This window comes from Podarcis liolepis, assembly GCF_965112155.1.
Source record: "Podarcis liolepis genome assembly, chromosome: 8".
Taxonomy (NCBI): domain Eukaryota; kingdom Metazoa; phylum Chordata; class Lepidosauria; order Squamata; family Lacertidae; genus Podarcis; species Podarcis liolepis.
In genome coordinates this window covers 17,828,560-17,844,352 of record NC_139560.1, presented here as the reverse complement: position 1 = coordinate 17,844,352, position 15,793 = coordinate 17,828,560, and the positions used below count along the sequence as shown (strand labels likewise).

Below are 15,793 nucleotides of genomic sequence, written 5' to 3'. Positions count from 1 at the left end.
TTAAACTCTGGTTAGTGAACAACACAGGATCATAAAATATGATTTGATCCTGACTTGTGTGAAATAACTAGAGATCAGCATAACTAGAGTTTAATACATATACATAAGCAGATTTTCAATTGAATCTCAATTGAATCATTCTTTTTTTTTTTTTTGCTTTATCCAATTTTATTCTGAGATTTAAAACCACCAGAAGCCTATCACATAAGTATCAGTTGATTAATAGATCTTTTTCACTAATTAATGGAGCTGATGAAGCCCTCTCAAATACTGTAACTTACAATATATACCCTTTTTTCCTTAAAGCTCATAGGCACTCAAATGCTGAGCTGAGTGGCTGTTTGCAAGCTTCTGATCTTGCGCATCTGATATTTTATATGATTTCTTTTTTTAAAAAAAAATAATTAATTTTTTCTTGGTTTACAAAAGTACAGTTGTACCTTGGAAGTTGAATGGAATCTGTTCTGGAAGTCCGTTTGACTCCAAAAACGTTTGGAAACCCAAGCATGGCTTCAGATTGGCTGCAGAAAGCTCATGCAGCCAATTGAAAACTGCAGAAGCCCTGCCGGACGTTCAGCTTCCAAAAGACCGTTAAGAAACCAGAACACTCACTTCCTGGTTTCGATCATTCAGGAGCCGATTTCTTCAGGAGCCAAGGCGTTTGAGATCCAAGGTAGAACTGTACATACATTGTCACTTTTCTCAGGTTGTAAAGTCTTTTCTATGTATCAGTTTCATATGATTTGAGACCATTAGTTTCTATCTCCATAAAATGTTCTGGTGTCTTTGGAGGTAGAATCAAAGCAGCTATATATGGAGGCTTGCATTTGCCTTGAGAACACCTAACGCATCTTCACCTCTCAAAAGTGTACCAGTACAATGGCATCGCTCATGGCTGTTTATCCAGTTCTAATAAAAAATAATAATCTAAGAAAACACAGCTATGTATTATCCATAGCACATGTAGCTTCTTTTACAGCTGGTTTCACAACTGAAAATGTGTGGAATTGCCCCTACCAAGGCACAACAAGAAGCAAGGTTTTGAACAACAAAACCTGGGCATTCTCCTATTTTGACTCATGCTGATGTACAGTCTGAACTATCATAGAGCAGCACCAGAAGTGGCACAGTTTACCTTTATTTTGTGGTCTGAAGGTTGGACTGACTTGGTTGGGGATGGGGATGGATGGGGAGCCACTGGCTTTCTAGATGATTTTGCCCCACCACACCCTATCAGTCTTCACAATTGCCCATGCTAACTGGGGTGATATTAGCTGGAGTCCATCAGCATCTTGAGGGCCACAAGTCCTCTATCCCTCATCTATAAGCATCCTGACATATATGCCAAATGTTTGGAGATCATAATCTGGATAAACAGGAGATTTATATAATGGAAGTTCTTCTGCCCTATGTAAACATTATTTGCACAGTGATTTCAAGACTGAAGAATTATTCAGTGGTTCTTCAGTCCAGAAGACCCAGGCTACAGAATTATATGTGAAGTCCAATGCAACATTGTGAGCAGTGGCGTAGCGTGGGGGGTGCAGGGGGTGCCGGCCGCACCGGGCGCAACATCGGGGGGGCGCGCTCGCACTCGCAGCTCTCTGCCCCTACCTGGCTCACTCACTCTCTCTCACTGCAGTGCTGGCTGTGCGAATCCGATCCGAGCCGCTGGGTCGCCACTGTGGAGGGGGGGGGGTGCCAGGCATGCGGTGAGGAGAGAGAGCGAGGGACTATCTGGGGGAGGGACAGTGCAGCGGCCGCCCAGCGCAGCGCTGAGCGCGGGAGAGAACCACACCAGACCAGACCAGGCAGCAGCAAGAAGAAGCTGGCAGCGGCGGCAGGTTAGGGGTTAGGGGGCGCAAATTACTTGCCTTGCCCCGGGTTGGGGGCGCAAATTACTTGCCTTGCCCCGGGTTAGGGGGCGCAAATTACTTGCCTTGCCCCGGGTGCTGACAACCCACGCTACGCCGCTGATTGTGAGCCAACATCACTGGAAATTGAATAGCTATTCAGTACGGTACTTTCAAAACTGGAACAGCGTATGAAACAACGTTCTGCTGTTTCAGCACAGCTTAAGAACAGTGTCGACAGCAGCTGGGTGTGGAAAAGGTTAGCATGGCTTTTGAAGAAAAGGTGAGATATAAATGCAGCCAATAAATAAATACCATGGATCAGCTGATGCAGACTTACTCCAGGGTACGTCTGTCACAGCACAGCTTTAAGAGCTTCTTTCTACAAAACTCACACCACCTAAGACCAGGCAATCATATCTATTCAAACATCATAAAGCAAAGGTAGTGATGATACATTATTAAAGTTCTCTTTGATATTTATGTCTTGCCCCTTTGCTTTTTTTACCTCCACGCATGTTTAGCTTAAAGCAGAAGTAGAAGAAGCCTTCTGATGTTGAATAACTCTGAAGATGTAGAGAGGAGGGTGGGTTTTTTTTTGTGTTTAATGAGTTTCAGATGCCACTCCTTCATCTCGCACTGAGACAGCAAAATACAGAATGAGAGTTGCTTGCACAGGATATTTACATTCTGACTTCCAGCAGCAGCACGAGAGTCATGATAAATGGTCATGGAGGATTTATTTTTATTTTTTTAAACATTTTTTTCATTGATTTTACATTCCTGCTGCAAGCTTCACATTTAAAAGAAATGTGATTCAAGGTTACGCTGGTCCATTCAGTTTCTAAGCCAGCATTTCAGTGCTAACTTCTATAGCTCAGTTGATCACACCATTTGGTACCAAAAAACCAACTCAAAATTATCAGGGCAAAAATAAAAAGAGAGGGAGAAGATCTTTCTTGGGGCAGTACCTGAGACATATGGGCAACCAGCTAGAGTCCCTAATGCAAACAACATAATTAAATACCAGCTATACAAGTGACACAGTAGAATGCAACAGCTCTCACAAACTGGCACCTCTTCTCTACCATATGAACATTGGGAAGCGCCTCATTTTACATATTTATTTATTTTTTAAAAAATCTACCTGACCTGATTTCCCAAATGAACCCAAGGAGGCCAACAAATCAGATAATAGCAGTTTTAAGACAAATAACCATTCCCAAATTAAACCCCAATCAAACATGAGAAACTGGGGAGAAAATCATGAATTCTGAAAGACAAACAGCTGTCAAAACACTGAACAAAGACAGCAAAAGATCATTCAGCCAAAGGTCTTTTCCACCAACCTCCTGAAGTAATATAAGGATGGGGCCTGACGCATTTTGCTCAGCAAGGCATTCCACATGGTGGGTGCCACAACAGAGAACAAACACACTTACCCTGGTTAACACCAGTCTTTTCCTCACAAGATCAAGAGTTCTGGAGTCAGACCACTGATCCACAGGCAGTTTCAGAGGTTAGCTCAAATTGTGGTCAAACGTTGCAGGAAATGAACACCTGTGTTCCATCTTGGATGGAAAAGTCTTATGGCTGGACTACAGCAAAACAACTTATATACGTTTACAAATATATACTTTTAATCATATTTCCAAACCTAACTGTTGCTTCCTCCTTTTCGACTACTCCTCCCCACCCCTTCTTTTCTTCCTTTTGATTATTCCCCACCCTTGTTAATTTTTAAAAAATCAGGTGCATGTTGAAAAGTCCATGCTGGGTGATGATGATTTAATTTTATTTCACAAAAAAATTATAACTCTTGATTGTAGAAAACAAAACCCCTCAAAGTAGTTTACAAAAATAATGAACAATGAAATGATCGGTAAAGAATTATTATTATTATTATTATTATTAGGCCTTCTTGTCCCAGGCATCATCTTTACCACCCTTGATAAATGTAATATTGGTTTGTCAACAAGGAAAATGATAGTTACAGAAACTCATGCTAGCTTTTCATAGCAAGCAACTTTACCCACCCTGCTACGTTTCTGTTTTAAAGCTCTTTTTTTCCATGTGTGACATGCAAAAAAGAAAAGAAAAAAGGCATGAAGCACAAATTAAAGCATTTGCCTCTTGTTCTTTGACACTCTACTTTTGGGTCCAAACAAAGGGCTCAGTTCCCTTTGATTACATTAGCTATTTGCTTTAATCCAAAAGGTTTTGGCAAACCATATGTTCTGCATCATTAAAATCAGATATTCTGCCTTTGATCTTTAGGTTCTCTCAGTTGACTGCTTTTCCCTCGCTACAACATATTCCTTGCTTTTGAAGTTATCTCCTTGTTTTATACAATGGACCTGAACCCTTCAGCCAGATTTGATAGGGTTACATAGGATACTATCCATATTGTGTTGTACTTGTTGTTGTAAATGTTTTTAAAGAGACTCTTAGAAAAGGATCTTCAAGGAAAAAGACAGTAAGATAACTGTGAGGCTGAAAATGCTGACCTGAACACATAAGCAATCAAATTCTTAAGAACATGAAATAAATGTTGATAGTTGACACTTGGACAATTGAATTTAGGACGTGTCAAGCCAAGTGCGTTTGCTGATCATAGATGGAGGCACAATCATCTTTCTAGCACTGGGAATACCAATGCAGATACCATTGTAGATTCCTAGGAAAGGAAAGCCTTGTTGAGCTGGTAATGCTATGGACTTGGATGGTTTGCATAAAACAAGTCACACTTCATTATCTTGGGCATGGGCAGAGTTGAAGAAGATATCCAGTACATTGTACTTAACATTAAGCATGTACAGTGCACATTTCATGGCAGCCACTTCAACATGGCTGGAATGAAGAGATAGAGCACCAGAAGAAGACTGAAGTGGGTCAAGACAACTGCAATAGACACCTATTAAATTTTTGCGTATGCAGACTGTACCAACTGAAATGGTCTTATTGGTGTTCCTCTCCTCAGTGGTGTTGCCCACTGGCAGGAGAAACATAGGAGTGGGCAGACTCTTGCACAGTTTGAGCAGGATGGCAGCCTGTGACTCCATCCTACTTCACTCTGATAATGAGTTTACCGTGAGAATATGAGGAAGGTTCAGGTCAAAGAGTACATGAAAAATAGGAAACATTTCAAACACCTTACCTTCATTAGGGTCTACTATTTCCCTCTCAATGCTCAAAGTTAAGCAAGATCCATGTTTGCCCGAGGGCCTAGAAGCCGAGTTATTCATAGAATCATAGAATTGTAGGGTTTGACGGTACCCCGAGGGTCATCTAGTCCAACCCCCTTCAATGCGGGAATCTTTTACCCAACCTAGGGCTCAAACCCACAACGCTGAGATTAAGAATCTTATGCTCCACTGATAAGAACCTAAAACCTTGTCTTCTGTCTCAATGATAAGCAAGAATCTTGAGACTTTCAGCAAAAAAAGGAAGGATGTAACACAAACATTTTTCTAAATATCAGATTCGTCCAGCATGCTATGAGTTTGATACCCTTGCGACTGTGATTTTAAGCAAGAGCCTTCACATTCTATTTTAATTTGGAAGGTTATTTTCATTTCAAGTTTCTTTGCATGGGGCAAATAACTGCTAGAGATGAAAACCTTGCCCACACATGCTTCACATCATGAAATAAGAGAAAGATCCTTCCTAATTTCAATCATATCCATGGCTTTCCTCTGCTTCTTCCCATCCCCCAAGCAAGCCTCTTTTGAAAAAGAAGAAAAAAAGAGAAGAGACGATGGATTTGGGAAATCAGTTACAGCATATGGTTCTTCAGAAACTCTTAAATCTTCAGTGTTTAGTTTGATAAGCAAATGCAAAGCAAAAGTCATGGAACTGGGGGAGCGGGGAAAGGAAATTGGGAAAGGGGAGCAATTATGTATGTGTACAAGAATGTGTTTCAAAATACCCATCTTCATTAAATGAAGTGTGTAGAATAATCTGCGTTTTCTCTTCCCATGGCTGGTAACTTAAGATAACACTTATACAGATTAATTAGGAAACTAACATCTCAAAGCTTCTTAGGTCCAAAAATCAGTACAAAATATGCTTTCTTTAGAAAGTCTACCAAGTTCTGAAGAAGTGCGCATGCACACACAAGCTTATACCAAGAACAAACTTAGTTGGTCTCTATGGTGCTACTGGACAAATCAGACCAACACGGCTACCTACCTGAATCTAAAGCCTAGAAAGGTTACTGCTTATATTCTGAGAGTCTAAAAAGGGGCCAAGGCTAAATCAAAATTGTAGTGCCCATACTTAACAAAACACAAATCTGAAATCCAACGTATCCTAGCTCTGCACTGCATTAGCCTCCAAAAAACACTTCTGTGACAAAATTCCAGCTGCGTGTGTATTTTGTGGCAATCCCACAGCTGGTTGTCACCCACGTATGAAAGAAATGGTTTCACATACATAATTTCTCAATCCCTTTTACTACAAGTGTATATTGTAAATATAATTAACAGGACGCTGTTATACATGTGATCTAGAATAATTCTGGACCACTTCATAAAATGCCGCGAGAGAAAATGATTTGGAATGCACATCTAACAACTATTTCCGTGTAATAGGTAGAATGGCTCTTAGATAAGTGAGGTTTCTTAACGTATCATTTGGTGAATCAGCTTTGCACAGTATTTTCCCGAGATACGAAACAGAATTTGGCACACTGAAATAAAAGTGGAGTGAGTATGAACAGGGGCCTTGTGATTCAACAGATAATATTTGATGTTCCCTTTATTCAAACAAAGACATTGCTAACTATGTCACTGTGATCTTTTCAAATAGTTGTTGTTACACTGATCAACAGGTTGAAACACCCTATCTGTTAAATAGGAAATGCTTTGCTTGACCCCCAGGTACAAATGATTTCCAGGTGCTCGTAATTATCACTTGCAGTGTTTGATATTCCAGACTCTACCTTGAAATGTAAACTTGACAAGTTAAACTTTTCATTATGTGCAGCAGCCTTTCAAAAAGCTGAAGACAAGGACAGACCTCGTAATGGGTGAAAACCAATTCCCACTTAAAATGGCAACACTTAATTACTACCCAAACTGTTTATTTCTTTTCAGCGTGTTTAAAATTGACTTTTAATCCACAGTGGAATGAGCCCTGCTATATTAACCAATGCTCTCGTTATTTCATCTCTTTTCTCTCTATAAAAACCACATACCAATGTCCTTGTAGAAGCTTTTGCAAACTCTAAAGGACAAGATTCCACTCAAAGGACAACGTTCTCTCTCTTTGTGTCTTTATGCAATTTTATGATTAGAGCAAAGCCAGTAATCACAAAATGTTACCCACAATTACTCAAATTTCTAATATCATGAAACTGGTTAAATAATTATGGGATCAGTTTCAGAAATCAATGTGTGTTTCTCAATGCTTTCGGAATTTCAGAGTGTACGTTGCTCTTTTTGCCCAATTTCTACAAATATAGGTGACCAGAAGGTTTATATTCCTGTAGTCTTGCAATTAACTGCAGAACAACAAACATGGATTTTGTGAGCCCTTATGGCCACCAAGAGATGGCTATGTTTGAACATAGGTCATACGGCCATCAATTTCATGTAGAAACCTGTTTGGACATCTGTAGGATTTATTTAATTTATATATTTAATTTAAGATGGATGTACTGATGTTTATGGTATCCTTAATGTCAGCTGATGATGGGGTTTTCAACACCTAGTAACAGTATAAGGATTTTTTCTTTTTCTTTTGATAATTTAGTGTAGATTTTTTAGAAATAATAACACACATTAGTGCAGAAGCAGGCTGGAATGAACTTTATAATGAATATATGCCAAGTGGCACCAACCAGGATTAAACTCATCTGACCATTCCCAATTCTACCTGATTTTCAGTTGCAGTGAGCAACAGTTCTGGATTAAGAAGGAAAACTGTATTTATTTTATTATTTTGGTACTAAAATGCTGAATAAGGGACTACTACAAGAGTGTATGGCCATTATCCTGCATGCAATAGATGGAAGACCAAACTGTTGCAATTACTTAGCTCACACATCTTTTAGTATTTTCTTTTTTCCCCTTCCAAAATTCCTTATGGTTGTTAAGTGGCATCTACATTATTAGCTTTACCCAAATTCATTTTCTTCAATAAAACATCATCTCAAGTGACACTGAACTATCATTCTAGTTCTCCTGTATAACCTTGGATATCTATTGTTACCAGATTACTTTTACAAATCCTCCTTACTCCAAAGCAGGGGCGTTGCATCTTTTCAGTGACTTCTTAATAACACATGCGGAGTCCAAATTCCACGTGGCAGGTTTCAATACCAGAATGGACCATTAGCACTACCAACGAGGTGAAGCCTGGTAAAATGTGAAATCAAGTCTACTTGAACTTAAGGTCTCACAGATTAAAGCATTAGTTGGTTCAACTATGCCACTACACTTGTCCTTTAATCTAATGGAAACTTCCTCGTGTTTCTTCATTTAAAGTAGGGAAGAATGAATGTGAACCCAAAATACATATTCTGCATAGTAATACAAGCAAGTTGGAAACATTTCAAGACTTAAAAACGTATTAGCGTTATACTCAGCATCCATTCCTGAGATATTTGCATATCCTAAGGTAAAAAGTGATCGCTTTTTTGCTGCTTTTGAATGTGTGTGCCATTTTGGAAGTTTACAAACCCAGAAGCATAAATTCCATGGTAGCTGTGTGCGTACATGTACAAAGCCACTCGGAAAAGGATGAAGGTTGGGGAGCATCAAGAGTGAGCAACTGTGTACCCGGGCCAAGAGAAACATGAAAGAACCTACCGAAATCAAATGGACACACATACAACAAAAGGAATCTTAAAATAGCTAGAAGCTTATTTCCTTTGTGATTCACACAGCGCATTGCAAAACCACAGTGAGCTGGCATAAATTTGTCGCTGCAAGCTCAATCAGGAAGTGTCTGGTGCTAGAAGGCTTTCCTTTGGAAGGGACAAACTGAAGCAAATTGATATGAAAAGCCAGAGGAAGCAGACAGCAATGAGAATAATTGCAGCTGCCCTTTGCACTCCTTCATCCATTGTCAAATATATTGCAAGTTTCGCATCCCAAACAGAGCATGCTGTATTAACGGTGGTTATGGATTATTATTATTATATTACATTCAGCATCTGGGGGGTGGCTCTGCTCTTAGCTGACCACAGGAGGGCACATTCAAGCAACCAAACTGATATGGTATAAATACAGTCACCTCCTGGCATCAGGGGCACGTACAGAAGTTGTGCAAAAGTGGGGGCAGAGCTACTGATATGACTACACTGCCCCTTCAATTAGATGGAGACCCATTCGTGCCATTAAAGTGTGGAGCCCTCTTCACATATCTCAACTGAATAGGGAGTTAAGAGCAAGCGGAAATCACCCTTAGTGACACATCTGCTTCTTTGGAATGCGCCTGGATTCACCTTTTCTAGTATGGCACAGTGGAATCACAGGCCGATCCTACTGAGCTAAATAGGACTTCCACCCAGGTAAAAGGTAAAGGGACCCCTGACCATTAGGTCCAGTCGTGACCAACTCTGGGGTTGCGGTGCTCATCTCGCTTTATTGGCTGAGGGAGCCGCCGTACAGGTCATGTGGCCAGCATGACTAAGCTGCTTCTGGCGAACCACAGCAGCACACGGAAGCACCGTTTACCTTCCCGCCGGAACAGTACCTATTTATCTACTTGCACTTTGATGTGCTTTCGAACTGCTAGGTTGGCAGGAACAGGGAACAAGCAATGGGAGCTCACCTTGTCGCGGGGATTCGAACCGCTGACCTTCTGATCGGCAAGTCCTAGGCTCTGTGGTTTAACCCACAGCGCCACCCAGGTAAGTGTATATAAACAACAACAACAACATATTCCGCCCAACATCTTCAAGGTATAGTTTTCACCCAATTCAGCCAAACTTCTGTAAGCTAACATCTTATGAAATGAGCTGTCAGGCCTGAACTATGCTGGGATCTTAAGTCTACACACAGCAGGGCACAAAACTAGTAGCAACTGTACTGCATTACAACCAATAAGAGAAGTCACAGGTCAAGGAAGCCACACAGAGTTCTGCTAAAGCCAACAATGAAACTTAATGTACTTTCCATGTCCAGAACCATCCTCTATAGAGCTTCTGCAAAACAGATTAATGATAATAGCTGCAGAAACCAGAAAAGAAGAAGGGGCAGGGGGAGAGAAGGAATTCAAGAGAGGGAAGCTCAGCCAATATTCCATTTGTAATTTGTCACACTACCACACAATAAGACCTGGACGTGAATACACTGCAAATTTACAATTCAAATAAGCTCCCTTGAATTTTAAAAGAATGGACTGTGTACATATCAGTCAGGGTGACACCAAAATGCCCTGTCAGGTTAATTTTAAATGCACGTTTTCTGTGCTACTGTTAACTAATCACTATCATTACCGTTGTTGTTTAAAGATGAAGCACTTTTGAACAAAGACGCAAAGGCATGATTTCTTCCCCAGCATTTGCTTTCAATTCCTATGTAGGTTCCTAGCAATATTTATTTTACCTACTTATCCCAGGGCTATTCTAAATTCATGCAGTGCCATTGGTGGTTGTGATGATAGCATGAGGCTAAGCCAATTGTACTGAAGTCAGCTGGAATAGCAATACCTCAAAAACAGCTTTTTAGTCCTGTGGGAAAATTCACAATTTGTAAATGAGAGCCCATCGACCTGCAGGGAGTTTACAGCCCTCTTCTGATATGTAGTGGAAAACCCCTTACATGATAAACATCTGGTTAACCAGCAATTAATTAGCTCTCTCTTCCAGCAATGCGTCCTCTCTGTCTTTCTCTCCCCCTCCCCACCAAATCTTTCAAAATGAGCAAAACACAGCCCTTTGTGCATAGGAATAGAAACCAGGGTTTCACCACACGAAAATATAAGCAATCTGCAATGCCTATGGGAAGTAAAAGAAGGAAAGCTTAACCTCAAACCAATTACAAAAGAGAAGAAAATAAGCATATTTCTTTCCAGTTTCTTTAAACATTGATCTCCCTTTTTTTTTTAACAGACATACAATCATAGAAATGGTGATCTTCAGATTTACTATGCTGTCTATTTACCCATCTAGTGTGGTATAGTGGTTGGAGCGTTGGACTAGGATCTGGGAGAACAGGGTTCAAATTCCCATACAGTCACGAAGTTCACTGGGTGACCTTGGGCCTGTTACTAACTCTCAGCCTAGACTACCTCACAGGGTTGTTGTGAAGAGAAAAGGGGGGAAACTATGCATGTCACCCTTGAGCTCCTTGGAAGAAAGTTATATAACTGCTTCAAAAGTGGGGATTTTTTATATATACGTAAGTGGTGGAGTGCAGAGTCCTTAACCCACTCTTTTTCCTATTCTGGACTATCCATGGGGTTAAAAACATGTAATATTGGCATGTAATTTGTACTCAAACCCTTAGTTTTTTCCATCTGCATAGTAACGATGTGGCAAGACTGCACAAACGTTTGTTGTGATGCGCAGTGATAGTACTGAAGGTTATTATTTTTCTGAAAAAAGATCAATCCAAATCAAATGCGCAGTAAAGAATACATGAAATAGCTTGAAACTGTATCTTTTAATTTAGTTAAGAGTCTGGGATAGAAAATCTGCTTTGGATAAACTATTAACTAAAGCCTCAACTGAAACCAGAACTGAACTTTGCTTTGAAGTTGAAGAAAGCTCAGTTCCTTATTTTATTTTAGAATAACGGATTGTTCTTTCTTACCCTTTCATACAATAGCTGGTCTTGGCTAAGACCACAAATAAGCAACGACTCTGATCTTTATGTATCAAAATGCTGCTCTTGTTGGATAAGTGACTCTTTCATGGGCTCTATTGGGCAATGTTGATGGTCACTAAATCCTAAAAGGTTAAAAACAGCAGAAACCTAGAGCTAAAGAGAAGCAAACACCTTTGCAATATATCAGCAGCAGCATTTGTTTCTCCTCCAGTTGTGCACATAATTCCAGGCAAGGGAATCAGGAGAAACAGAGATCTACTTAATACACAGAAGGACACACACAAAAAGTGTATGACTGGTAAATATAACAGGGACATCCTCATTTGTAGGCATTACTATTGCAGAGATCATATTACAAGATCAGTAATAACCAGTGGGCTATAAGAAGCTATTCCTTTTAACTACTTGTAGGACTAGTTGACCGAGTCAGATCAGACAAATGGAGGCACTTATGCACACAGCATACAATTAAACTGTGGAACTCATAATTGCAAGATAACTGGAGGCAGTTGCTGAAGAAAATGAGTGATGTTATCATGATCATGCCTCACTTTCCATGAACACCTAGTTGGCTGCTCTGGCAATGCTGAACTAGATGAAACTATGGCCTGATCTAGCAAGCCTCTTCTTATGTTCTTAGGAGTGAGCCAAAAGTGAAACCTCAATTCTACAGTTTATTAATTATAAATAATATTTTGGGATTAACAAGGGCAACTCATCTTTTTAGGTGATATTTCACAGATCCAGGAAGGATTTTCTGAATTAGCTTTAGCTTGTTTTCACGTAAACCATACTTCATTGCCTACATATTGTTGTGATGTCCTCATGTTCATTTTGATTGAGGTGGTGAAAACTGAGGTGCCTTCCAGTTGTTGAAACTATAGTTCCACTCTTCCCTAACCATCATCCTTGCTGGCTGATGAGAGTTGGAGTCCGACAACATCTGGCCACCTTGGTTTCAGATTTGAACTAAAAGTACAACCATTTAAACAAATTATTTGGTTATGAAAATACACTTTCTAAGTGCGCCACTGGTATTGTAACTACTGCTTATGACAATTCATGGAATTTTTCAAACGGAAATAGGAACTTAGATGACATCATCACAGTGAACAATCCCCAAGATCAGAAACTACGCAAGCCTCCTAAAGTATAAGTAAAAGAAGATTCACCAGATAAGATCAACTACTGACCCGTTGATCAAAATAAAATGTAATTTAAAATTACCAGCCTCATTGCCCCTTCCTGAACTTTGGTTTTGTAATCAATGCTACATCCAGCAATAGCCATCAGTCACATACGCAGAGCTGCTTGCATTTCCTCGATTGTCAAATTCAGGGAGCCAGGGCTGGTCCATTCTTAATAGATATACATTTTAGGTACAGTACTACTGCTTTAAGAGTTCTGGTGTGAGGTCTATGCATGCTCTGGGAGGACTATGCATTCATGGAATGCATGGGACCACATTTGGAGCATTCTGAAGTGCAATCTCAATTTGTCAAAGTCTGCACTACTTTGTGGTTCTGCAATCTCTATTGAAGCACAATATATTTTTCTGGCTTTGCCCTCTTTGATGTGACCTTCCTCGTTTTCTTCTCAGTAAACCACTGTGCCATGAGTGCTATCAGCACTTTAGAAAAGAATTCTTCCAGGCAAGATGTGCCAAGAACATATATAATGGGAATCTTAATTAAACCATGCCAGTCCTGGGGATAATTTACAATCTTCTAAATTAGCATAGACTTCAATAAATCTATTTGAAGAATGCCACTTATAGGATACTATTATCCTCATGTGTGCACTCTGAACCACACACAAGATTAAGTACAACTGGGGTATGCAAAATGGCTTGGTAAGAATAAAGGTTTTCCATGTTTCTCCCCTATTGCAACAGCTTTATGGGAGCAATCATCAAATGCATGCTTCAGAGGTCTTCTCTCTGCTCATGAGTGCGCTAATGCTAACAATGTGGTTTCTTCGCTAACATAAACCCAAGCATTGTATCAAATGAAAAGGGAACACATGGATAGCATCTATATACATACTGTTGAAGTGGCATCTCTTCCTAGGTAAAAATCTTTGTATTTTGGTTTTCCAGAGGCAAAAAATCATAGCATTCTGATGACTTCATTCCTGTTGCCACCTTTGCCAGAAGCAGAAAGTTGCTCTTAATGACAGAATGAAAATTCAGCATGTGAACGATGCACAAACGCCACTATGGACATGCTACACTACATAACAGATTGAGAGTAGGACAGTGACATGGTACAGGGCCTTCTTGGTGGTGATGTGGATGAATGTCTACATAAATGTTTCCCAGTAGATGCATCAAAGAGATTAGCTACAAAAACAATTCTATGGTGGCAACCATTACATGAATTCAGCTTGGTAAATAATGAAGTTTGGAAACCTTGGTGCCCAGGGTTACAGGGAACAACCTCTCCAGAAGATTCCTATCTGGTGCACTCACATCTATAGAATAAAATTGTCATAAACACTATGATACAGTGGTGCCTCACAAGACGAAATTAATCAGTTCCGCGAGTCTCTTCGTCTTGCGGTTTTAATAGCGGCTTAGCGGCTATTAACGGCTTAGCGGCTTTAAGAAAAAGGAAACAAACTCGCAAGAACTCGCAAGACGTTTCGTCTTGCGAAGCAAGCCCATAGGGAAATTTGTCTTGTGGAACGACTCAAAAAACTGAAAACTCTTTCGTCTAGCGAGTTTTTCGTCTTGCGAGGCATTCGTCTTGCGGGGCACCACTGTAATCTAAATGGGAAACATTCCCATTATCACACAGAGAAACCTGACACACCTTAGTTTGCCCGTTACAGGTTGCTCTTTCATAATCAGCTTCATGGAGGTTATCTTTGAGAAATGCTTCTGTCTGCATTTCTAGATAGCTTGAGGGATTCATATGTTTTTTTGGGGGGGGCACTAGTCAGAATTAGCATTTTCTCCAGATAACTATAATGTGCATTAAGATTGCAGTGTCATTTTATACAGGTAAAGGAAGGGGGGAACAGGGAAAGAGTATGAACTGAGCAAAGAATTACAGCCACCACCTACCTAGCTAAAGTGTACAATTATTATTATTTTTTAAAAAACAATATTTTCTTACAGTAATGCCACACCTCTCTTTCATTACAGAACCCAGGGAGTTGTATACAAGCCTCCCAAGTAGTCATCCATCCAGGAACTGCCCAGACCTGCTTAGCTTCAGCAAAGTGGTTGCCTCATGTACCCTGGGACCTGAAAGTGGACTGTCTGAGGTGATCTTTAGCTCTCTCTCTTTCTCTGCTCAGTTCATACATAATGCTTCTTCAAACCACGGCTCGGGGCAAATGCACAAATGTGCTGGCTCCCAGAGAGGAGATATGGCAATTTTGCTCCTCCTCTTGTCCCTGCTGTGAATTAAACCATGATTTGGCTTAGTGCGTCATCCAAATCGAAGCTCGTGGTTTTCTTCCTCCAGAGAATTCCTTGAACTGTAAACCAAGAACAAACCTTTGCTTTCCTGGAGTGAGACAAACTGCAAGCCTGGCTTCAGATGACACATGAAGCCAAACCATGGCTTAGTTCTCATCAACATGAGGACCAGAGGACAACAAGATGGTTGTGACCTTTCCTCTCTGGAAACCCATATGTTCATGCCATGGTTTGACTCAGCATTCTTTAGAAACCAGGTCACTCTCACCTATGTGAGAATAAAATGCTACTCCATGACTGACACTGTTATTTGGATATCACATTTTTCACTTTCTGAACTATTTCTCTCCCAATACAAATGTGCTACTGTGGTAGTTGTGGTTTTGGAAGCAATGGAGGTTGTTGTTTTTTTAATTTCTTTCTTCTTTTTTTCTTTTTTAAGAAGATGGGTGGGAATGAAGTGTGAAAAATATATACTAATTTATCATCAAAGACGCCGAAACTCATTGACGTTATACAAGCATACCCTTGAGAGTTCAAAGAAATAGAACAGATTACTAATATTATGATGCTTCCAGCAAAATGATTTAAAATGATTAGTCAGGTCTAAGAGGAGAAAATGAAGGTTTGCATAGCAGTTCTGCTGTTTGTTTGCCAAAACACTGCCATGTAACAATAAAATTATATTGCAAAGAAGCAGCCTAATCTATGTCTATAAAATACAATTTGAAGAG

The 15,793-nt window shown here is 40.0% G+C and overlaps 1 protein-coding gene and 1 long non-coding RNA gene across 14 annotated transcripts in view; one reads left to right on the top strand and one right to left on the bottom strand.

Moving 5' to 3' along the window:
* Positions 1 to 15,793, bottom strand: part of TRPS1 (transcriptional repressor GATA binding 1) — a 231,496-nt gene that overhangs the window by 88,613 nt on the left and 127,090 nt on the right. The gene's annotated exons all lie outside the window — the stretch shown is intronic.
* LOC310713290 lies at positions 142 to 6,183 on the top strand. Its single transcript, XR_014529191.1, has 2 exons — positions 142 to 1,524; positions 1,985 to 6,183. It is a non-coding gene; the product is annotated as an uncharacterized lncRNA (long non-coding RNA).